Source organism: Rattus norvegicus, chromosome 17, assembly GCF_036323735.1.
Source record: "Rattus norvegicus strain BN/NHsdMcwi chromosome 17, GRCr8, whole genome shotgun sequence".
NCBI lineage: Eukaryota > Metazoa > Chordata > Mammalia > Rodentia > Muridae > Rattus > Rattus norvegicus.
Window position 1 is genome coordinate 36,289,076 of NC_086035.1, and position 25,893 is coordinate 36,314,968.

Sequence of the window (25,893 nt, forward strand, 5' to 3'; positions counted from 1 at the left end):
CATGTAACCAACCATCCCATAACTACCTTTCTTTCACAATGGAAACTGGTAAGCTCTAACTCCCCATTCCCATTTGACCACCAATCCCCCAGGCCAGCCATTCTTCTCTTTGTCTCTGAAACTGACTGCTCTAGATATAGAAGTTGTATGTGAGCTCTTTTGACATGTGTGTGTGTGTAAATTATGTATATGTATCCGTGCCTGTGTGAGTTTATGTGCTATACATGTGTGCAGGAACCCGTAGAGGCAAGAAGATGATGTTGTATCCTATGGGGATTAAAAACACTTGTGAGCAGCTCAGTGTGGGAGCTGAGAATTGAATCTGCGTCCTCTGGAAGCAGATGTATAGGGGTGCTTACTTACATGTGTTGTTTTATAAAAGAGGAACCATTGCAAATCCTTTAACTATTCTTTCAACCAAATTATTCTCTTATATTGAGTTTTAACTGTTGTAAATCTATAATCTGAACTTTATTAGTTATTAGATGCATGGTTTGTAAATGTTTCTATTTTCCCCTGAGCTACCACTTCACACTGTTACTAATGTCTTTTGATGAAGAAAGTTTTACCTTTTTTTTCATGAATTGCAACTTGTCTACTTTTGTTGTTGCCACTACTCATGCCTTTGGTGTCCTGCCCAAAATATGCTTGTCAAGTTCAACATCACCAAGATTTGGTTTGGCTTTTTCCCAAGAGGTTTAAGTCTATGATCCCCTTTGAGTTAATTTTCATCCGTGCTATTAGACAAAGGTTGTATAAGGTTCTTTTGAGGGATCATATCCAGTTTGGATCACTTGTTGAGAATGGTCCTTTCTCCATTGTGGGATTTTATCATGTTTGTCAACACCATTTGGCTGAATACATACAAAGTGGTATGAATGTGAAATGTGCCACGTAGCTCAGGGGTTTGCCACTTGGTCCTCAGCTTGCATCACTGATTGGAGCCTGGTTAGCGTGTGAAGAGGGGAGCATTGCTGGAGGAAGTCAGTCTCTAGGCGCAAGCCTTGAGGCCAGCCACATTTCCTGTTCAGCCTCTGCTTCCTGACTGAGGCTGCAAGCTAGTCACTCCAGCCCCTTCTACTTCCATGCCTTTCCCAGAATAACGAAATAATTGCCCAGAAGCCAGAAGCCGCCCTTCTCCCCTTAAATTGCTACTTCCCAGGCATTTGGTTACAAGGCAAAACTAACCAAAGCAAAGATATATGTCCATGAACATATACATACATAAACACACACACACACATATATACACATGTATACACATATATACATATATACACATACATATGCATATATAAAATAAAACTATCCTTGATCAACTACTTGGCCCATCCAGCTTGTTCCAGATATCGTTTCTGACTTCAGCTGGTATTATAAGCATTCTGCTATGCCCATTCAGTTTTTACATGGAATCTGTCTTAGTTAGGGTTTTACTGCTATGAACAGAAACCATGACCAAGGCAACTCTTATAAGGAAGTCATTTAACTGGGGCTGGCTTACAGGTTCCCCCTTCCTTTATTAAAAGTGGCTCTTCTTGCTCCTCATTTGTATAACCTGATTATGGTTTACCCTCCCTCTACTCATCCCAGTTCCTCCCCACCTCCCTTCCCATCTGGGTCTACCTGTTGTCTCTCATTAGAACACAAGCAGGATTCTACGGGGTAGGAGTAAGATAAAATAAGAACTAACGCCTCAAAATAGGACAAAATGACCAAAGGAAAGAGCCCAAGGAAAGGCACATGGAGCAAATATAGATGCAGAGACTCTCTAGTTTGCACTCGCAGGGGTCTTATCAAAATACTAAACTAAAAGCCATACTATCTATGCAAAGCACTTGTAAGGGAAAGACAAATAAAATACATACATAAAACTAAAAAATAACATAAAATAGCAAAATTACCAAAAAACATAACCATAAAGTCCCAGCACAATATTAGGAGACAAGGATCCAGCAATGATGGCCACTGAGCTCATGTTCTGCTGGCCATCTACAACTTCATAGGAGTTGTTTGCTTCTCCAATAAGAATCCCTTGAAGAAAGCTAAATTTTCATTTGCAAATGGTCGAGGTTTATTGGCATTAACTTTTCTTTGAAAGCCTCATAGAATTCTGTATTAAAACTAGCCAGCAGCTCTTTTTAGTTGAGGAGCATTGTTTTTTTTTTTTTTTTATTGGTTTTATTTCACTAGGGCTTATTAATTGTTTATCTGATCTAGACTTAACTTTACATGTAGTATGTATTAAGAAAATTATCTATTTCTTTTAGATTTTCCAGTTTGGTAGATTTCCTATGTCTGTTGCAATGTTCCTATTTTCTTCACTAATTTTGTTATTTGGGAATTTTTTCCCCCTGATTTTTAGCTATTTTGGCTAAGGGTTTTTCAATTTTATTGATTTTCTTAAAGAACCAACTTTTTTTGATTGATTGTTGATATTGTTTTTTTGTTTTTCTCCATTTTATTGATTTTAGACCAAGTTTGATTATTTCTTGCCATCTGTTTTGGGGGCTGTGAGCTCTTCTTTTTGTTCTAGAGCTTTCAGATGTGCTGTTAGGTGCCTACTATGACATTTCTCCAAGTTTTTAAATTTCTTTATATAGGTACTTAGTGCTACCAGCTTGCCTCTTAGAACTGCCTTCAATGTGCCCTATAACTGTTATGTTATGTATTCATCTTTCAAATTTAATTTCTTTTTTGGCCCATTTTTGATTCAGTAATGAGTTGTTCAGTTTTGGAGAAAATTCTATGAGGCGCTGAGGAGAAGGTATATTATTTTGTGTTTGGGAAAAATGTCCTATAAATATTTGTTAAGTACATTAGATTTATCACTTCACTTAGCTCCTTCCACATTTCTTTGTTTGGGTGTTGTCTCGATGACCTTTCTAATGGCAAGAGTTGGGTATTGAAGTCTTCCCCTATCATTGTATGAGGGTCAATGTGTGATTTAAGCTGTATTTGTTTGTTGCATAGATGTTAAGAATTGCAATGTTCAGGGTTGGGGATTTAGCTCAGTGGTAGAGTGCTTGCCTAGCAAGCGCAAGGGCCTGGGTTTGGTCCCCAGCTCCGGAAAAAAAAAAAAAAAAAAAAAAGGAATTGCAATGTTCTGTTGGTGCATTTTCCTTTGAGTATGTAGTGGCCTTCTTTATGTCTTCTGATTACCTTTGGTTTGAAATCTATTTTGTCAGATATTAAAATGGCTATACCAGCTGGCTTCTTAGGTTTATTTGTTTGCAATATTGTTTTCTGACCTTTTACTCTGAGATGATAGCTATCCTCTAGATCTGGTATTCACATGTATTGTGTTATTCTGTGTCTTTTTACTGGGGAATTGAGACCCTTATTGAGATGTTGAGAAATATCAATGATCTATGTTCATCGATTCCTATTATTTTACTGGTATGTATGCATGCGCACGTGCATGTGTGTGTGTGCATGTGTGTTTCCCCTCTTGATTTGCTGCTCTGGGATTATTTATTCCTCATGTTTTCTTGGTTGTGATTAATCTTTTTAGGTTTGCATTTTTCTGTGTGCCTTCTGGAGGATGAGATTTATAGAAAGATAGAGCTTCAATTTGTTTTTCTTTTTTCATAGACTGTCTCATTTTCTCAATCAATTCTGATCTAAAGTTTTGCTAGTTTATCGTAGTCAGGGCTGTCACCAGTGGTCTCTTGTGGTTTCTGTTGCCTTCTCTGATTCTTAGGAAGGTGTGGTGGCTTTGTAAACATAAAACTTGTTGGGGAGCTCTTTTGGGATCCTGCTAGGTGAGGTTATTGGATGCTTTGGGTCAAATGTGTTTCTAGGTATTGGTGGTTGACAGTGAGGAATGAGGATGAGCTTTGGCAGAGGTGAGGGTTTCCTCAGGTAGGGGGAGAATAGGGTGTTCCACCAGGATCTGCTTAGGCCCCTGGGAATGGGACCAGGGAGTAAGGAGAGGTCACAACAGGTAGTCTCTCACAGATCTAGGGGTGACGCTAGGGGTTGGATATTGAGGAGAGAAGGAAGAGTGAAGATAGTGAATTCATCTACCTACTTTGTTGGCCTCTGGGCTTTTGCAACACCCTCAGCTGGCAGGTCCCCAGGGCTTGTCTGCTGGAGTTGGATGCTGGGAAAACAGGGTGAGTGGGGAGGAAGTTTGGAAGAGAAGATCTGCTATTCATTGCAGATGGAGGCTGAGAGGTGGAGGAGGAAGCCACATCAGTGGCCTGCTACAAAACTGAGGGGTGAGCAGGAGATTGGATTTAGAGGAAATGAGGGAAATAGGAAGATTTGCAATTAGGTTACCTATTTCCCTGGCCAGAGGGGCCTGTGAGTTCCCAGGGAATGCCTGCTTGAGTTGAGGCTGAGGAAAAGTGATAAGTGACTCACCCAGAAGATTTCCTCCAAGGAGAGACAAGTGTTTAGAAGGGAAGATCTATGTGGTCTCCTGGAGGTGGGGTGCTGAAAGGAAGGAGAGGCCAGTTGGCAGTTAGCCTCAGAGCTGAGGAGGTGAATGGGGGATTGGATTTAGACAAGAGGAGGGAGAGATGAAGATCATCAATTATGCTGTCTTTCCTTTCCTGGCTGGAGTGCTTCTTTTATTCTCCATCCCCTCCCCCAAGCTTCCCAGTACCATATAGAATAAAGTACCCAAATCATAATTTTCTTCTTTGCTTATTGCTGATCTGGCAATTTTAATTAATTAATTTAATTAATTACTTTTTAATATAGGGTCTCACTATGTTTCTCAGTCTCGATTCATACTCGACATCTTCCTGTCTGTCATTCTGAGTACTAGCTCATAGGCCTGCAGCACTGAGCCTGATCTCAAAGGGAGATTCTTCTCAATCTTTTGCCATTGGTTGCAATGGTCCATATAGGGTTTTATGACTTTAATTATGTTGTGATGATTCCCTTTGCTGACTAGTGTATGGAGTGTTTTCATCAAGAATGGTATTGGATATTGGGTTTTGTGATTTTTTTTTTATACTTGTGGGGATCAAGTAAATTTTTGTCCTTTTCCCCTATTAATGTCATGTATTATCATGATTGGTTTTAGTGTCTTGAACCATCTGTTCCTTTTCCGTTCACTATGAGACTGAACTGGGTTCACTAAAATTTCATTAGGAATTTTTGTTCTTGTTCTGTATCAATGTTCCTGACGACATTGAACTATAGTTTTCTATTGTACTTCTATCTATATTTCTATCTTATTTCTATCTGTAGCTGGCTTTGCTATCAGGATAATACTTAGACAGTGATTTAGAAAGTTTTCTTCCATTCTTCCTCATTTTTTTTGAAAAAGTCTATAAAAGCTTGGTATGATTTAATTTTTAGATGTCAGTAGAAGTTTGCACATTAAAAATAATTCTAATGAAGGTATTAAAAGCAATAAGATAATAGGATTTTTATATTTAGAATGAGAAGAAACTTAGCAGAGAATGGGGTTCCCAGCTTAGTTATTTGTTAAGTTCCTTCCTTCCTTCTTTCCTTCCCTCCTTTCTTCCTTCCTTCCTTCTAATTCTTTCTTCCTTTTTTTCTCTCTGATAATCCTTTGAAGTACTGTCTTGGTCTTCTGTTCTCCTAAATCATTACCACAGGATTGAAGGCTGAGTCTGGCTTGCATTATGTGGCCTGGCCAACTGCCTGTCACTCTCTCATGCTTTAGGAGTTCTGATAAGAATAGTAATAAGCATTTTCTCACAGCGAGTGACTCAGAGTTAAACGTAGTTCCAGATACCAAAGTTGCTTCCCAAAACAGCTATGCTTCATTGTTTTCAACCATTTTGATCCACTTATTCCATGTTGATGTAAAAATATTAATGCTGATCTTAGGTCAAACTTTAAAGTCTTTTTTTCCCTTTTATCCATCCATCTATCTGCACTTACAGCATGCCCACAGCACTGTAGTCCAACGTAAGTATAATACAAACCACATGAGTGATTTTAAAGAGAAGAAAAGAAACCAAGACATCCATCTTAATGGTGTATTTTATTTAACCTAACATGTAAAATGTGATTTCAATATTTAATTAATAGAAATAAAGAGATGATTTTCTCTCTTTTATTATTTTATTATAAATACATATATATATTTCTTGAAATCTACTGTACATTTTAAACTTATGAATTATCTCTATCATAAGTCCATAAGCTTTGACTGGCCATATGTCAAGTGCTCAAAGGCCATGTGTCTAGTAGCTATTATGTTGTAAAGTCTAGAGCTAGCTTATTTGGTCCTGAGGTTGTAATGTCCAAAAGAGGTCAGTTCTTACCACTGCCTAGTGAACAGGGCAGATCAATGAAACATTTACTATTGGTGTTGAGTACCTGAGGGGAAACTGAGCATGGAGTATTGGGAGCCCAGAAGATGGGCTCAAAATCTGACCTGTGAGCCCAGGCCTCTGGCAACAGACACAGATTGTTTCACTAAATCTCATTTCTTTGAAGTTGTCCCTTGTGGGAGGCCACTGAGCTGGAGTTTGGCACAGATCCCAGTCTGTCAAACATTGACTTTTGGCTCATGCAAGGGGAGCCATTGGCAAGTTCACTTTTACTTACAGGCTTTGCTCCGGCCACAAGTCAATGGGTTGGGATTTCACCATCCCAAATGTGTCTGCCTTTTACTCTGGCTTGCCTTTCAGGCTCTAAGCAGAGCTCTCTCCTCTTCTGAGGATTGCTTTCCCACCAGCCATAGCACCTTGTTCCTCTTGTACAGCACCAAGGGAGAGACTTGGAAGTGTGATGGTGAGAATAGGAAGGGAAAAGAACATGTTTAGTTTCTTCCTTGTCCACTTTTATCTGGGAATTTGTCCCAAGAACTCTCCCAACTGTTAGTGGAAAGGTCGATGCTTGGGCTACAGGCCACCTTTCCTGTCTTTACCTGCTCACCACATTTGCTCATCTTCTCTCAGAGTTACCTCTAATCTAGATGGCATGGCTCACAGGGTTAAACAAGTCTGTGCATCTTCCCCAGACTCCCTGCGTGGGGTACTGCTAGAGAGATGTTTATAGACACTCAGGCAGGAAGTGCCAGGGAAGAGGAGGAGCTGTTTCCACTTAACCTCCCACCTCCTCTTGGCTTTCCTTTCTGGCATCTCCTACAGGCCAACAAGGGATGGGAATTTGGCAGGGTGAAAGAACCTCTTTGTGCTTCCTCACCCCTCTGTCTTACCTTCCTCCCAAGACTTTTGCACTGTCCAGTCATTTACCACACAGAGCCTGCAATTTCCTTTCTTAGTGCTGATGTGGAAGAGACTGGGTAGTGTGTTCCTTTCCAGGAGATGAGTGATGCACAGGAAGACAGGGTTGAATGAGGTCAGGGTCAAATGAGGTCCCCAGCCAGGATCTTACCAAGTCTTCCAGGCAGCAATGTGAAGGCCAGACATGCTGCTCTGATAAGGGTGTGGGAATTCCACATTGTACACCTTTCTCTGTTGACAGTAGAGTTAAAGTAGATAGGGAAACTATGGACGTCTATGTTGATATGGCAAATGATCATTTGATGTGTACTCCCAGCCTAGCTTAAGGCTCCAGTGTGATACCATCTAGTATTTCACAGTAATTTTTAAACATTATATTACTGATGTAGATTGGGTGAAGTCTACATACTTTTTAATTCCCAGAGGAGTCAACCCCCCTCCTTCTCAATTATTACCTAAAGAAGAGAGACAAAGATCAGCCAAATGTAGCCTCCCAGATATGGTGGCACACACGTGAAATCCTAGCACTCAAGAGATAGAAGTTCAAGGCTCATATTCAGTTAGACTACTAGTGTAGACTACAATAAGACCTTGTTCAAAACAATAAAACAGCAATGATAAAAAATAGAGTAAAACAAAACAGCAATTCTTCTCAGTACCTGACTACTCAAAGTTCTGAAGCTAAAAATGAATTTGAGTGCTTAGTTGGTAAAGGGACATGGCACTAAACTTGATGATGAGGACCCACGTGGGACAGCATGAATATTATCCTTCCAGTTATCCTCTTAGCTAAAATTAGCTGTTAACCAATACTGTTCATACTGAAAAAAAAAGATGAATTTAGAGTTAAATTAGGAAATCAAAGCTAAAAACACTGAAAAGGCCATATAGGATTTGACTATAATACACATATTTCCTTTTTTAATTTTGACACTTCTATATACGGATATAATCAATTTCACTCATTTTCATGTCTGAGTCCCTGTTTTACATACAGCTGCCTCCCAACCTCTCCTTTCATGTCTTTGTTTGTGGACACTTGAATTTAGGTAAAGTTTCTTGCCTATGTGGCTAAGAGGTATTTGCCAGGAACAGGGGCAACTTATCAATGACTTTACAATAGAATAAAATGATACCCTTTTGCCCAACAACCATTAATTGACAATAGTCCCTTGTAGAGGGATGTGATTTTATGGGTCTCTTTCTTGTCCATGACGAAATGTTGACATTTTCAATTTTGAGTGTGTCCTATGCCGATTGCCAAAGTTGAAGTAAGTTCATGAGTTGCATCATATCCAGAAGATGACATTATGTAGCACATCTCCCCATTCTCTGGCCTTGACAGTGTTTTCACCTCCTTCTCCTGTGACGTTCTCTGAACCCTGGAGGAAATGACAGCCGTCCTATTTGCTGAAGAGCATTACATCACTACTTATCCTTGTCACTTTGGACAATTATAGGTCTCTACATTGACCACTGTCTACTGTAGTAGAAAGCTTCTCTGACTAAAGTTAAGGGCAGTACTAGCTTATGGCTATAAAAATAATATTTAGAGGGTGTTTTGACAAGACCTTTAGCCAAAAGAATGGTAGTAGGTCCTCTTTTATGGCCTATGACTGACACAGCCATGGACTCTTGACAAGATTTACAGAAGCAGACATGAGGTCCTTCTGTAGAACAGGCCTCAAAGCCAGTGGTGGTGGAGGTTGGGTAAAATGGATTGGTTGTCCTTATAACTATCATGCCACTAATGCATCAGAGGGCACACAATTGCTTGTCCAGTCATTTTTATAACTGTTAAGATTGACAACTGGGTCAAATGGTTGATGACTGGGTAACCCCCCTCCCCCCGCCCACCTTTCCCAGCAGTTTAAACTACTTCTGGACTGTGAGGATGAACTACATAGGAAGAAGCTTCTAGCTCAGCTCCAGCTTGTTTTCTCTGAGTATGGGGTATCTTCACATTAGAGCCTATCAATGTCCAGGTAGCAACATAAAGCCATGGCAATTGACTGTATTATTTTAGGATCTCATTGGCCAACAGTTTATAGGAGGGTGTCCCACAACTGGCACTGGGAATTTTATTTAATAACCCACAGCTTTGTGGAAGACCCTCATCACCCACTCTAATTCCTTTCATTTTTAAATTAATTTTTATGTACGTGTGTGTGTGTGTGTGTGTGTGTGTGTGTGTGTGTGTGTGTGTGTATACACTCCTGAGTATGTATGTGTGAACCACATGTATGCAGGAGTCTGCAGAAGTGAAAAGAGAGATTCATTTTTCCTGCACCTGAATTACATACAGGTAGATGTGTATTTAATGCTGGTACTGTGCTGGGACCTTAGTACCCTGCAAGGGCAGTGAGTGCATCATACCACAGAGCCATCTCTCTAGTCTTTTTTCAGGTAATATATTTAGTAAATAGCGGGTTCTTCTATGTGATATCTATATATCTATACTCTATCTATCTATTTATCTATCTATCTATCTATCTATCTATCTATCTATCTATCTATCTATCTATCTATCTACCTATCTCTCTCTATATATTACAGTTTTGTTATTCCTTCCCCTCCTTCCTTAGTCCTTTCTATCTCTCCCACTGCCCACTGCCTTTTATCTCTGATGGATTTTATTATCATTCCTTTTTATAATAGCTACTTTCTATCTTTCTGTTCTTTACCAGCAGTCAATGGTAATGATAAACCCATTACTAAAAAAAATAAAAATAAAAATAAATCTATAGCTAGGATCCACACACAAGGGAGACCATGCGGCATTTGTCTCTGTGGACCTAGGTTACCTCACTGAAGATAATTGTATCTATCCATTTTTTCTGCAAACTTTGCAACTTTAATCTTCTTTACCACCGAATAAATTTCCATTGTACCTTTTCCTGGAGACACGTAAAAGATGGTTATGATGGATGGAACTTGTGGCTGAATGCATTTTGACACCCAAATATTTTATGCATTGCTCAATTTTTCAAAATGAGTTGAGTGGTATTTTGAGTTCCTTCAACAGATCAATAAGCAAACCAGAGAGAGCCGGGCTTTGACACCAGTGTGGTCAGGCATTTATTGGCAGACACCTGAAGTGCAGCACAACTGTCACCCTGGGTTTCAATTTTGGCTCCATTGTTAATCAACATCACGCAAGTTACTCAACCTTCCTTAGCCTCACTATACTCTGTAAAACTGCAATGACACATTTATATTCATGGATCAAATTGTTCATGGAAGGCATTTTGTCCATAGTGCCTCACAAATATTAAATTCTGAGGGAACATTAATGCTATTATTATCATTTCAGCAGAAAATGTGTTTCGTTGGCAATAAATAGCTACTGCTTTGTTTAGTCTTACCAGTTACAGAGCAGTACGTCAGTGCTCAGTGCTTGCTTAACCTCTTTGGAAAGCTTTTCCTGTATATTTTGTCTGTGTATCACTACAGGCTGCAAGCTTATGGGATTCTCTGTGTCTGTTTTTCTCTGTGTGTCTCTATGTCTGTCTGCGTGCATGTGTGCATGTGAGTTTGAGTGTGCGTGCGTGCGTGCGTGCATGCGTGTGTGTGTGTGTGTGTGTAGGCTAGTAATAGGCAAGAGATGCCCCATGGCAACCAAACCCCCCACAAATTAAAGCCAAAAAAAAGTTACATAATTAGCTTATAGGGATAAAAGGGTGTGAAGATATAAAGGTTCCTGTAGGTTCCAATGTTATTTGGTCCAAGTAAAGATTCAGAGTTCCTACTGTGACACTGGGTGGGATGCTGCTGTTGGCTTCAAAGTAAGTAAATTGGTCAGAAGTACAAGTGGAAGAGAATTTGAGGTTTCATGAAGGAAGGTCATTATCAATGTTTCCATGGCCTTGGGAGTTTAAAGGTTGGTAGTTTATGTAAGGTTGTTGGTTGTGGGGACCAAATGCCCACAAACGTTGAGATGTGGTTTAAGGTTCTTCTCCCTATTTTTAATTTGAATCTGAAAATATGAGGTGAGGCTTCTGAACTGCACAGCACAAGGGTCATTTCCTACACCAACCAGTATCCATGGTATTCAGTGCCTGTTCATAAAGGCACAGATTCAGAAAGGCCACTGGTCCTTCCCTGTTCCAGTGACTCACAGATTATTTTTTGATTGGTGGGCAATTTTGAAACAAAGTTTCTTTGTGTAATCCTGGCTCCTGGAACTCACTCTGTAGATGAGCCTGGCCTCAGATACACAGAGATTTGCTTCCTTTTGTCTGCTTAGTGCTAGGATTAAAGGCATGTACACCACTGCCCGACTACACATTTCTTTTGGGGAAGGGTAAAGAATGCCAAGACTTTGGATTTAAAAATCTTTCTTTCAAAAACATTTCTTGAATTCCAAGATTGAAGAATTAGCAGCAGTTGTGAGCTGTGCTGTCCTTCCTTATGCCCATAGGCTGACCATGTGTACATTCTCTTTGTATTGTACAGGGAGTGATAGACACTATACTAGTTTAATTGGAAGGTAGGATGTACTTTCCACTGGACGTTTGGCCCTTTTGATTCTCAAACAAAGACAGATAAAACATTAGTATCTCCATATTGTCCCCTATAAAAATGCTATATCCATAATCCTGAATATTCAACCCAAAGCCTAGTCCATCTTAGAATGCAGGAATTATGCATTCTCCAATTCTACAAGCATCTAGACACATCCTCAGCCTGCCCACACTTGTTTTTATTTCTAACAGCTTTTTCTTTCTGGAGATCTGAAAGATAATATAAAGCCAACTGTACTATCTCTGTCATGGTTTAGGGCATAAAGAGTGGAGATGGTAAGTTATCATGATACCTACCATTCAAGCACCACTCTGCTCTTTATATAAATGAAGGATTGAGGAGCAATAAGAATGATAAGACAGTTTCTTACGTGGGTATACAGGGCACAGAACTCTTGACTTCTGGAATGTCAGACTTAAATCTAGTTTTTTCTGTTATGTGCTGTGCCATGGGGAATGTTTCAAACTGTTGGTGTCCACTTTCTTCTCCCTATCTCCTGTGGAGAAGCTATCCCTGCTTCTTGAGATTGTTGTATCAGATGAGTTGTGATGAGTGACAATTATCATCTGCACATGACACTAAATAGACAGGAGGAGGAAGTACATTGGATTAGTGGTCCAAGTAAATATTTAACATCATTCACTCCTAAATTATCAAGAGAACGTTGGAAACCCACAATCTTCATTGTCTGACCTCCATCAACTATAATTGCACCGAGGCCCCCAAATTGCTATTGGTAAAGCAAAAATCAATAAAAGCAAAATCCATAACCGTATCCTACTTGCTCAGTGGTTTTCACTCATAGCGGTCAGTTGGGAGAGATTAACCTCACTTTGACCTGGAAAGCTCATTCAGGGAGGGTTTTGGCTTTTCTTTATCCTTTCTGGGAATTTCACAGGCCCGGCTTCCATCCTAGTAAACTGTGGGAGCTATCAACTTCTTCCTTCCCACTACTATACTTTCTCACAGTCACACACTAGGAAATCTAGAAGACATGGCAGAGGGACAATTTCCTTCAGTGCAGAGAGTTAAGTGCCTTTGGAAAGCTCTATTTTCAGCTTATGCTCTTTTCTTCTGGAATTCAAAGGACAGTCCTTCGGTTATTTTTCCTTCATACCCAACAAGTCACATTGCCTAGCATTTGAGGGGGTGCTTCTTTATAATTTGCTTTTTGTTTCTATGTTTTTTGTTTGTTTCTTTTCCTATTTCTTCATTAAAGAAGTTGAGCATCCGTGTTCTATCAGCTACCCTGTGCTCAAACCGGAGCTGGACATTCATTTTCTCAGTTAGTTACACCAGTAGTGCAGTCTTTGCTTTCCCCAGGAGTTTACCCTAATGCAGTAGCTAAAGCCTCCTCACTTTGTTTATGCCCTCGCCCTGAATGCCATACTTGCCGTGTGTGACTCCTTGATGAATTCCGAAGATATATTATTAACATCTAACCAGGAAGGAAGGAAATGGAGGTCTGCATCAAAGGGGTAGACATTTTATAAAAGTTCATTTGAAACCCAACAGTAGTGATGACATACTTGTCATCCCAGTTGTTGAGAGACTGAGTCAGGAAGATCGTGAGTTCAAGGACAGCCTGCACTATGTAGTGAGACACTGTCGTGAAACAAGAACCCGCTTTGTTCCAGTGACTGAATGGGAATTTTTTTTTCTTTTTTTTTTTTTTTTTTTCGGAGCTAGGGACTGAACCCAGGACCTTGCACTTGCTAGGCAAGCGCTCTACCACTGAGCCAAATCCCCAACCCCTCTGAATGGGAATTTTAATCATAAATAAGTTGACAGATTTGGTCTTTGTTGCAAAGTGGAGCTGTAAATTTGGTGTAATAGTTTTGTGTAGGTTGATCTCACATCCTAGTTTTACAAATCGGAATTTGGACTAACTCATCTTTGTATAGTGTGATTTTGTGCCTAGCTGTATAATCTAGAGATCCTTAGCTGTTCCGTTAGATGTAACACTGTTTGAATCTTGTATTGCCCAAAGAATATCATGTTATTCCAGACTGACTATCCCTCTTAACATAACTGGTATTCAAACACAACTAATTTTTCACCACTGAGTAATCTGCCCCACCCAGTGGAGGAGAGAGGTCAAGGCTGGCTGGCTCATATAGTCAACTACTGGTCTGCAGTGAGACAGATTTGGTATCAGATCTTTTCCTAGGTCTTTGGATCTAGGTAACTGCAAAATCAACTTGGTTCATGATCAGGTATTACTTTAGAATGATATTTTGCAGGCTGTAGAAGTGGAATTGTCTAGTCAGAATGTTCTACACCTACTCTGAGGGAGGGTTTGAATTATTGACCTTCCAAAGTCTGTCTTGCAAATACAGCAAGGGCTCAAATGCTTCCATTAATGAGTGCTTTTGTTGAGAGCCTATGGAATCTTTTCAGTAGAATAGAATGAATACCAGGTGCTTTGAAAGCCAACACAACTCCAGTTGGAAGGTAGAAGTGTTCCCTTAGATAGACTTAAGTGAAGGTCTCTTCCTTAGACAGATGAACAGTGAGCCAAACTTCCTTTCTTCTTGTTTTATGATAAACATTTGCAAGCCAACAGTTGGTTCTGATGAACCATCCAGGGAGCCATTAAATGCACGAGCTTTTCATTGGTAGGGAAGCAGCTGAATCAAGCTGTTTATAACCATGTGTACCTTTCCAATACAAACAGCACTTCTGGAATCAATCACTTTTTATGTTAGCTTACATATAGCATCACATAAAAGACTTCTCTTTTTATTTCATGTCATCCAGATCCTTGGGCATTTATATTTCCTGGTGAAGGTGGGTGATCTAAGCTGTCCTTTTTCACTGAAAATTGACATAAGCCAGAGTTTCTTTATTTTATACTAGTCAATGGAGAACACTAATACTAATGTCACACACAGGACTTGTATTTAGGGAGTGGTGTTTTAAAACTGTTTCAACTTTCAACCTTAAAAATAATCCTTTGTCCCTTCCTTAGCCTCCCCTTCCGTGTGTGTGTGTGTGTGTGTGTGTGTGTGTGTGTGTGTGTGTGTGTGTTTGACTCTGTTTCTGTATATTGACTAGAAGCTAAAATGTCATTGTTTTGCATGCAATCTCTCTTTTGCATTTGTTTGTATTTTTTTGTTTCATGTACTCTTACTGGCCTGGAATTCACCAAGTAGGCTAGGCTGAATGTCCAGTGCTGGCATTCCTCTTCTCTGAGCTTATTGTTTACCAAAAATTTGCCATGTCTACCACCATGATGGGATCTAGATATCATGAACTAAACCTTTTGAAACTGTGAACCAAAATAAGTCCTTTACCCTTTAAATTTCCATGCCATGCAAAATAACATATTTGTATTCTTGGTCTTATTTAGTCCTCTAGATATACGAGGTGAATCATTGTCTTCAGAGTCTATGTACTCTTTCTATAGTGAAAAACACAGGTACTATGTCATGGCTTTTTTCTCTTTATATGCTAATTCAAACATACGGGAAAGAGATAGCTCTCTTTGCAGCTAACTTAATGCTGAGTGTCCCAGTGTGTTTTATCTTAGTTTTGTGGTAACTGCCCACTCTTTCCTCATCTCATATGCTTATTGTAACACATATTCTCTGTTTAAGGAAGAAAACCTTGTCTGTCAGGAATTCTCGATATACATCTTTATAATTTTTGGACATAAAGGTTTTCACTTTCATATCTTTTCTTCTCATCAGGAATAAAAAATGATTGGAGACTCCTAGAAAACCAAAATGAATCATAACTAACACAGATTTTGATAGAAGTTTTGAGAAATTTGCATTTCAAGATAACATGGTTTATCTGTTCATTAGATATTCTCCTATGTAGAAGGTTTATCAAAAATATAAGCTGTAATGGTAACTGTGGTGTGACTAAGTCTTTTGGATAAAAGTGGAAGTAGGCTGAGTGGCAACTTGGCTAGCTCAAAGCATAGGCTAGGAAGTACTGTGTTATGTTCCTGCTGCATGTGTTGCAAAGCATTACCTGTTTGTATATTTGTAATATATATTAAAACTAATGGAAATCTAGTAAGTGCAATTCCCATGTACAGTCCATCCATGATTTCCTTACATGAATATAGATATGAAAGCTATGGTAGGGATGGTTCCACAGTGACTCAGCACATTATCATAATATAAATGTGACTCACATTTACTAGAAACTGTGCTTCAGAGTTGGGGTTTTGTCTGAAGTTAGCATTATATGGTGAAGTGCTTTGGTGATGCTGGCCAGCCACAGGGAGCCATGGTTGACAATCAGGCTGGTAATTATGAGAAGAAACAGTCTATAGCCCATATGTCGAGTACTAGGTACATGGTCATCTAGGGATTCTGGATGTAGTTTTCTATCTCATACTATTTATTTATTTATTTATTTATTTATTTATTTATTTATTTAGTGTGTGTGTGTGTGTGTGTGTGTGTGTGTGTGTGTGTGTGTGTGTGTGTGTTTTCAAGGGTGTGAGCACAGGTACACACATGCCATAGCACATATGTGAAGGTCAGTGGAAAATCTTAGAATTGAATCCTTCCACATTGTCTAAGACATGGTTTATTGCTTGTTCTTGATTCTTGAGTATATTGATCGACCAGACCATGGGTTCAAGAGATTTTCCTTTCACTGCATCCCATCTCACCAAAAGAGTTCTTGTATTTTAGACTGGCACCACCACATCTAGCTTTACATGGGTTCTGGGGTTTCAAACTCAGATGGTAAGGCTTGAAGGGCAAGTATTTTACTCACTGAGCCATATTCCGGCTTGGATCATCTTTTGATACTGCCTTCTAGATACCCAATGTAGTGACTTCTTTGCAGAGACATGCTCATGCAGAAGCATCTTTCCTCTTCAAGATTACCTTACTTGTGTAAAAGCTTGGGCATGTATGAAGATGATGTTATAATGGCATTGTCTGTCACCTACAGATATACTGTGTGTACTTCTGCCTGCACACTTAATATCCATGGCTTGGCAGAGCAGGCACCCGCATGGCTCCATTCACAAGAAGAGCCAGACACAATAGGATAGATCACTCACCAAAGTTGTGAACCTAGTGGGTTTTGAAGACCAGAAGCATTGGCACCATTACCACCTTGCAATACTACTCAGTATGCCAGGTTAATAGCCTGTGGCTCTTTGAGAACTTTGTCTTGGGGTTTAGTTGACATAGGAAGTATTTTTAGGAGTACATTTCTATTTAAAAGCTTATACTTTTTCCTTAATTTTAAGTATTATGCATTGTTTTTAGGACTGTAGTTGTAAACTATAACTGGGAGGATAGTTAGAGGGTAGGAAAAGGTTTTAGTGGTTTGGTCATTTGGAATAGTCTGTCAAAGTCCTCTGGATGTCCTTCCAGGTCTTCAGAATTTCAGCTGGCTGTAGTGACTCTGAATTTGTGGAGAAAGGGAGAGAACTTTGTGTTTGTGTATAGAGGTATCACAGTGCTGTTGGCCTTCAGCTAGAACCACCCATGCTGAAGAAACAATCTTGGGAAAGATGGGAGAGCTGTGTTAAAGGAAATACCAAGTCAGTAGATTAGGCTAAAGTTTCATGCCTATAATTTATTATGGTCTTGGTCCTTGTCCTAATTTACATGAAGCAGTTTGGTTTTTACTGATTAGGAATATAAACTTGATGTAATATTTAAAATAATCTTGTCTTTAGAGTTGTTTTATGTGTAGCAATTAGGATGTGTGTGTGTGTGTGTGTGTGTGTGTGTGTGTGTGTGTGTGTGTGTGTATAAAAAGATTCTTTTCATTGGAATCATTCTTTGGAACAGTTTTTTCTGGTTTGTTTTCTTGCAGTTGTTTAGCAGAAGCTTACTAAGCAGTTCTAAGCCACACTTGAAGGTATTTGGATTCTGGTGGGGGAAAGAGTCTAACTCTACCAGTCACCATACAGTATAAAAAGTACCATTTGATGGTGGTGCTTATGATTAATATTTGAGCTTAATATTCTTGTTGGTCATCAGGAAGTTTGGGTAGGTACAGGTGGCTAGAGATGACCAAGAGATAGCAAGGCTGGGAGTACCAAAAGGACAGGAATGTGATCTAGCTCATGGCCTGGGGATCTCTTTCTCCTTTAGTGTTTCCGGTTTGGCTTGATATATTTGAAATTGTCTAGCTATATTCCTACAGAAATAAACAAAGCCACATCCGGTGACCCAGGGCAGTGTGTTTTCCTACACGTTTTCTGATGTTGCTTCTTGATCATTCTCCATGAAATTCTGTACCTATGCTGTTGCATTGTTCCCTTGGAGTTGGGCATTTCTTTTTTTGTTGCATAAGAACCCATCAATCACTGCTTCTCTCAATTTTTTGTTTTTTGTGAGCTATCCTTCTCAATAAACATGGCAGCTCATTGCGAGTTCTTGTTGGCTAGTACCTGAAATGTACTAATTTGGCATTTTTACTGGGATAGCAAAATACGCACATTTAACTAACTTGTAACTCCCAGGAGAGTCTTAAAGCTGCCTGTGACAAGATGTTAAATAGTTTGTGTCTGTGAGAAACTTTGCAGATGGCTCCTTATGAAGGGCATGGTATATGTTTTGACTTACTGCTTCTTCAATTACGTTATATAATTGAATTCAGTTGAATTTTCCATGATTGCAAGGGAAATGGTTTTCCCATTGTTAATCACAGATATCCTCAATTGCAGTGTGGTCTGTAACTAACAAGGATCAACTGTGTAGAGTTCACTTATATTTTCATGTATGTTTGGATAGGTGTGGTGTATATGTATGAATGTATGTTCATGAGTGTGTCTGTGTGTGTGTGTGTGTGTGTGTGTGTGTGTAGTGTGTCAGAATGTGTGAGTACTGGTACCTCTGTATTCACAGAGGTCAGAGGAGGATGTCAGACATCCTGCTCTATTATTCTCTACTTTGTTCCCTTGAGACAGGCTCTTTTAATGATGGAGCTAGTCCAGTAGTCAACAAGATACAGTGGCCCTCCTGTTTGGGTACTATTTAGCAGTAGAGTTGTGTGTGTGTGTGTGTGTGTGTGTGTGTGTGTCTGTGTGTGTCTGTTTCTGTGTGTGTCTGTGTGTATCTGTGTGTGTGTCTGTGTATGTCTGTGTGTGTCTGTGTGTGTGTGTGTGTCTGTGTGTGTGTCTGTGTGTGTGTCTGTGTGTGTCTGTGTGTGTGTCTCCATGTCCAGCTTTATAGCTCCTGGAGATTTGAACTCAGGTCTTCATGCTTGTGTAGCAATCATTCTTCAGTCTTAATCACTGAGCCCCAAATTTACTTATATCTTTAAGAGGTTAACCGAAATTTTGTGCACACATATTTGTTGAGAAAAAAATGTCCCTGTACTGGCTAGTATAATTAAGTTATCTGTCTGTGTAGTGTGTGTGTGTGTGTGTGTGTGTGTGTGTGTGTGTTTTGCATGTTTCTCTGCCATGTCTGTACATGTGAGGTCAGGTGCTCACAGAGTCCAGCAGTGTCAGATTCCCCTTGGAGTTGGACTTACTTGCCTGATTTGGTGCTGGAAATCAAACTCGGGTCTTCTGGAAGTAGGGCATGTGCTCCTAACCACTGAGCCATCTTTTTCAGCCCTACTTAAGCAATTGCATTCTAATTCTTAACTTCGCTTACCAAATTAGATAATACAAACATGATTATGTAAGATAAAAGAGTGTGGTATAAACATTATGTAAGTATGATACCATAAATAAATACACACAGGTACGGCCGAACACACTGTTCCAATTCTAGATGATGATTTAGAGATATTATGATTAACTTCATATTTATCCTAAGGTTATTCACCTGAGGAGAAAGCACATTATTCTTGGCATACAGAAAGAGCCCATGTTTGGTTCTATAATTCATTCAGTGACTTAAACTTTTATAATTTATTCACTAAACCTAAGAAGCAATGTAGTGTTACATAATGAGTGAATTTAGTGCTATGAGTAAAATCAATGCTTGAAGGATCTGTAATCATTCAAAATGAGCTGTGCGGTTGTGTCTGTGGATTTGGTGAGCCATTTTTCCTTCTGCCTGCCTGTTGTCTTTTAGTCTCATTCAAGCATCCTTCTTTCCCTAAACCTCTTCGATGTAAGGAGAGCGCTTTCAGGGAAAGAGTCTTCGTGGTTTTAATATATTACATTTAAGGTGAGAATTCTGTTCTGCACAATAACATGGACTATTTAAGTCATTTCTAGATTTCTGCCCAGGCCTGAAAACGGCTGTAGTGCCCTTTACCGAACATTGTTGCTCTCTGTGTTTTCTTTTGTGGAGTGCACCAGGCAGGATCCTGGTTTTTTTAATGCATTCCTGTGGGTACAAGTGTATTGGCTTGAAGAAGTTCCCTTAATTTACCCAGTTTAATAAAAATGATTTGTGCTTTTGCTCATAGTTTGGCACATTTCAGAGAACAGAAATGACCAACCCCATGTGGCATTCTCTGCACCAGACTACTGAGCCATTCTTTGGATGCCAGCTTATGGAAGCCACATTGGGTGAGGAACACCAGTCCTCACTCTTCTTTAAACTGCATTTCTACCATTTCACAAATGAAGTTGCCAAGTTCAGTTTATGCCTGGGTCACATAAGAAGGGACATTTGGAATATGCATGTTCAAAGTCTCCTGAGATATTTTCTTCTGCTCTAAGGACACATCGCTGCCCATTATCATTCAGCACATGGTGAGCAGTGTCCTTTGTACTTACTGGATGATGTGGACTTGAAATGTTCCAGAAAACAGCAGCTGCATGGAACCTGCACTGGAGGGCACAGCTGTTTCTTTGATAGGGCAGGACATGTTCTGTGCATGCTGGGGAATGACACCTCTGTTCTGGTCTAGACAGCACCTCCTTTCTTCTTTCTTTTTCCTAGATGCTCTCGAGTCCAAGTATGACTACCAAGAGAAATCTGGAGAAATCCAAGATATTGTGAAGCCCTTCCTGCAAACACTACACACACACACACACACACACACACACACACACACACACACACACACACACACAGAGCAGATCAAGGTCAGCAGAAAGTCAAGCACATGAGCAGCCACATCATTGCGAAAGGAGCAGCTACAGGAAGAGATCTTTGGCAGCTCCATCTGTTTGGCAAGAGTGGGACCTGACCTGAGCTTACACCAAATTACCTCATGGTAAATTATTTTTCACCAGGCACTGTAAATGTTTTGATGTCTCCACCCCACTGGGTGCTGTGCAGAGGACAGATGATACATCAAAGGCCTGCTAATTAATCTCCAGGTGTGGTTGGCTCTCTTCTTTTAGGAAAGAGTTAAACCCTCAGATCTTTTCTCGGCATCTCTCAGGTCAGTTTCTTTTATTTAAAGCTAGTGAAAGACTTACATAGAGTCTTTTAAACTAGAGTCAGTTGACTTTGACACCCCTTCTCTGGTGTGGGTGTGGCTCTGACAGGTAGCCAGGATAAAGGTTTATTTCCTTTTAAAATATAAACTGCAGGGATAGAGGCAGGCCGATCATTAGAGCTCACTGACCAGGCGGCCTAGCTGACTGTTGAGCTCCGGGCTCACTGAGAGGCCTTGTCTCAAAACAAGACAAAACAAAAATGTGGGATGACACCCTATGTTGACATGTAGCTTCCACATATATACACATCAGAGTGCCCATGGAAACATGAAAACACACACGCACACATGAACAAATAAACTCCATGTTAACTTCTTTTAGGTTCATATACTTCCAACCAAAGCAACCTTTTGCTGATTCCTTAACACTCTGTAATTTATCTTTTCCTTGTGGATATTTTGGTAATGAATTACCCACTGAAGCCTTGTACAGCAGTTGGTGTTCTATGGGGTACTGGGTTCCATACTGTTCCCATTTTAAACTTCTGTCTGTTGCTGTCCTCTATATTTATGTCAAATGTGAAGAGAAGACATTTTAATAGCAGCAAGATGTTATGGTTTGAATATGGAACATTTCTCTCCTCCACCAGCACACGTGTTAAAGGTTACATCTTTAGATGACACTAAAGATGTTTGGAAAAGATCTAGAGACTTTAGGAGGTGGGGTCTGGCTTAAGGAAGTAGGTCACCTGGGAAAGAGTCTTTGATGGTATCTTACCCTTTACTGTCTCCATCTCACTATTTCCTATAAGCGTGGAGAATGAAGAAGGTTCTTTGTTATATGTTCCTACTGCTTCAATGTTCTTGCCAAGTGTGTGGGATGAAGCAGGTATGGACAGAGTCCTCTGAAACCTTGAGTCAAAATAAACTTTTCTTCCTAGTTGTTTGTGTCAGATGTTTGTCTAGTCAGTGACAATAAAAGTACACAGACATTAGTTGGAATCTCTTTCACCACCATAACGGTAACAATCAGAGCTGAGACAGAGCAATGGCTCAGTTGCCAAAGTGTTTGTTACAAAAGCATGAGGATCACATTCCCACAGAACCCATCTAAAAAACTGCCAGGCAAAGCAATGGATGCTTATAATGTTGGTGCTGGGGAGGCAAAAGCAACTGGACCCCTGAGACTCATTGGTTCTCCAGTGGAGCTGAATATGTGAGCTCCGGGTTCAGTGAGAGATTCAGTCTCAAAGAACAAGTGGAGGACAATAGAGAAAGACCCCTGGAGCCACCTTCTGATCTCTACACAAATTTGTATGCACAAAACCCATTCACACTCTCATGTGCATATATGCACACACAAACCATTAGAGATTGTTTTTTCTAAGGGGAGTTTTATTCCTGGAACAACTAACTCTGAAGAGTGTCTATCTCAGCATTGTGGACGTTTGGGACTGGATCATTGTATATTGGCAAAGGTGTCCTGTGTTCTGTAGAATGTTTGATAGCAGCCGGGCCTCTGACTATGAGTACTAACTTTCAGGTGTGGCATTCAGAAATCTTCTTGGATTGATTCAGCTAAGGATCAGGAGGCAAAGGCCAGTGAAAAGGAGGGAAGGAGTTGTTGTCCTTGTTAGTTTAATACCTGAATGCTTTCCAGGGAAGTGAATCTGGAGGCATTGGACTCTGCCAGGCAAATTCCAATCCATCTACCAATTCTCTGTTCATTACTGATGGGAATTTGAATTTACTTTAGTGTTATACATCAATCAGAGTCATTTAGTACAAGTATTGACTTTGATGTCATTGGGACTAAAGGCTCCCCAGCTGTTTGTATAGCAGACTGGGCTCTCTGTGAAGGGGACGCCAATGGAAGGTTATTTTCACTTTCTGCTGTTTCAGTGGGAAGAGGTTGTTGGGGATAGAAGATTTAAATATGACTCCTTATAAGCTTTAAATAGCTGAGTTCATGGCTGGAGTGAGGAAACACCACACTATAATTTAGTCATTTTTGTGAATGAATGGTCAGCTCTATGACTGAAGCACACGTTTTGTTGAGTTCACCGTCTCCTCCAGTGCTCAGCACTGTCCAGAATGTTCGTAGCATCCAAATTGGTTTGCAGCCCATCTCCTCTACTCTGACTCTTCCAGGTTTCCTTGTGCCTCTGGTGTGGGATGTTTGTGTTGGCAGACAAGTAGAATCCTGTCACAACTGAGATTTCATGTGAAAGGCGTTCTTGTCTCTATTTCAAAATTTCCTTTTTGCACTCACTTCTCTCCTCACGTGAGCATGCACACTTGCCAAATGTGTTCTGGCTGCTGCTTTCTTTCTATCTCTTTCTGATTTTCCATCCCTCCTGCCTTTGTTGCTTCTTGCCTCTCTTGCTATAGAAACTGTCAGGTACCTGGGTAACAGCAGCAACTCTCCAGTTTGGAACTGTACTTTAGTGCACCTTGAGCGCTCTCTCTTTAACTATCTCTGCCTGTCTCTATCTCTCTTTTTCTCTTTGTATCTCTGTCTCTCCCTCTGTCTCTCCCTCTCCCTCTCCCCCTTCCCCCCCACCTCTCTGGGATGCTTAGTGATCTTCACAGCAAATGAAGGTGAACTCTTGCCACATTATTACCATACAGCCAACTCTATTGAACAGATTGGGCTGAGCTTTGAACAGCTGTGGCTGGCAGTGAGTCCCCAACTCCTCTAGGAGGAATCCCAGAACTGCCAAGTCATCAAACTTGAAGGGGAAAGGGAACAAGAAAGGCTATGGGGTTAGTGGTTCCTCCTACAGGTATGTTTGCTTTTGCAATCTACTTTTTTTTTTTTTTTTTCAAATGTTCATTGGTTTGTGGATCTGAGTGATAACTGGATAAATTGATTTTAGGAACTGCTGTGTCTGCTATAAACTGAATCACTCAGTGGCTGAACTGTGATTTTATTGTTCATTTGCAAGCACTAAAATGTGATCAGATAAGTGTTTTTGTTAAAAATGTGTGTGTGATGCCTTCTCACCCACTGCAACTGTTTGCTACTTTAAGGAGAATTTTGATGTACAAATGAATCTAAATTCAGCAGTGGTCTGTTAGAACTCTCAAAAGTATAGGATTTTTCGTGGGTACGATAGGTGAGAAGTAGGTGGGCTAGGGGAGATAACATAAAGTGGTGTCCCAGCGAGCCCAAGCCACTCTTTAAATGTGTCTTATTGTTCATTCCATAGGTGCTGGATGTGCCTGTGTGCTCATGCATGCACATGTGTCCTTCAATAACTTGCTATAAGTTAAGTTTTTTACATAAAAGTTGGTTTAGTATTTTGAGTTCACTCTTGCTGCAGCTTCCCATTATCATTGTAGGCTGAGGTTGGGTGAAAGCCACTCCAGCCCCATCCTGGATGGGCAGGACAAGTGTTTCTCATTATATTCTTTCACATTGTTTTCCAAGATGGATTCCCACAAGAGAAGAATAATGGGTTTGCCATTGGAAAGAGTCAGAATTGAGCTTAGCTTTGCTTGTCCATCATGTCTATTTTGAGAACTTACTGTTCAGATTCAGTTTCTTCCTGTGCAATCGGGATATACTTGTTCACTTCATGCGATTTTTTTTTGGAGGTATAATATTAAGTAAAATAAAACATTGAATAAAACATTCCTAAAACATCTATGTACACACAGGCATCTCTGAGCACACATACAGTTAGTTTTAATTTCTGTGTTTCATAAATGAATAGATGACAATCTTTTCTATTTTCTTTTTGTTGTGCTTTGTATTACAACTAGGACTTAATGGAGCAAGGCTGGCACCTACTACTGAACCACACCTTAGTTCCACTGGTAGATTCTAGATAGGCTTTATCTTGGAACCATACCCCCAGCACTCTATAGTTGAGCCACTCTCCCAAACCCCAACTAGTGGATTCAGACAGGCAGGTAGGTCCTCTACTGCTGAGCCATGACCTCAGCCCCTCACTGGCAGATCCTCGGCAAACACTCTACTACTTCGCTATGCACATAACTTCTCAATACTATACTCTGGACAAACAACCATCGAGCCACATGTCTAGTCAGATGCCAACCTTTATTGGCCTACTGACAATGTTACAAGCATGTTTTTAATACACCCATTGCCCAAGATAATGACTTGATTCTAGGGCACATCCCCCACATTTCTGTTTTGGTCTTGCTATATGGTATTCTTTAGGTAATTATCCAATAGAAACAGATGTGTTAAGTTGGGTAGAGAAAAATCTTATAATTAGTTCATACTAAGTATGCTCCTTTAAACAAACAAAAAATAAATACAAAAACACAGAACTTTGTAATTTGGCATTTAAACTTCTGAAAACTCAATTTCCTTTTCTCTAACCCCCAACATCATGGATACCCTTAAAATTGAGTTGACAGTAACTCCAGATTTAAAGGTATTCATAACCTTTATGAGTAGAAACTATAGAAATGAGAACCAAAAATAATTATTTTTTAAAGGTAGAAGTTACATTTATTTTGTTTAAGTTATAAAATTGCACTTAAGTTGTATCCTCTCTGTGCATACAAACTTTTTAAATTTCAAAAGACATTCATTGTATATATTGACATTTTCGGTAATATCTAACTTTTGTCATCTGTCAGAATCTTTTAAAAGTAGATACTACATCAAGTGGTATATAGACTTTAGATAGAGTGGTTGCCTTGTATCCCCAAAGCCCTTGGTTCAAACCCACCATGTTCTTGAGCAGGCATGATGATGTGTGCTTGAAAGGCCAGCATACCAGAATTAGAGGCAGCAGGATCAGAGGTTCAAGGGAATTATTGGTTATGTAGGAAATTCAAAGCCAGCCTGGCTATATGATAACCTGGAAAGAGATGGGTATGAAGTGGGAGAGAGGGAGAAGAGAGAAAGGTGTTCTCTGCTATTGTAATT

At 39.9% G+C, this 25,893-nt stretch overlaps 1 long non-coding RNA gene across 1 annotated transcript in view; it reads left to right on the plus strand.

The window, feature by feature from the left end:
• The window catches only part of LOC134482707 (uncharacterized), a 372,018-nt gene extending 347,143 nt beyond the window's left edge, over positions 1-24,875 (plus strand). The window contains exon 8 of the long non-coding RNA XR_010059159.1: positions 20,540-24,875. This is a non-coding gene — a long non-coding RNA (uncharacterized LOC134482707). The remainder of the gene's footprint in view (positions 1-20,539) is intronic.
• The last annotated feature ends 1,018 nt before the right edge of the window (positions 24,876-25,893 follow it).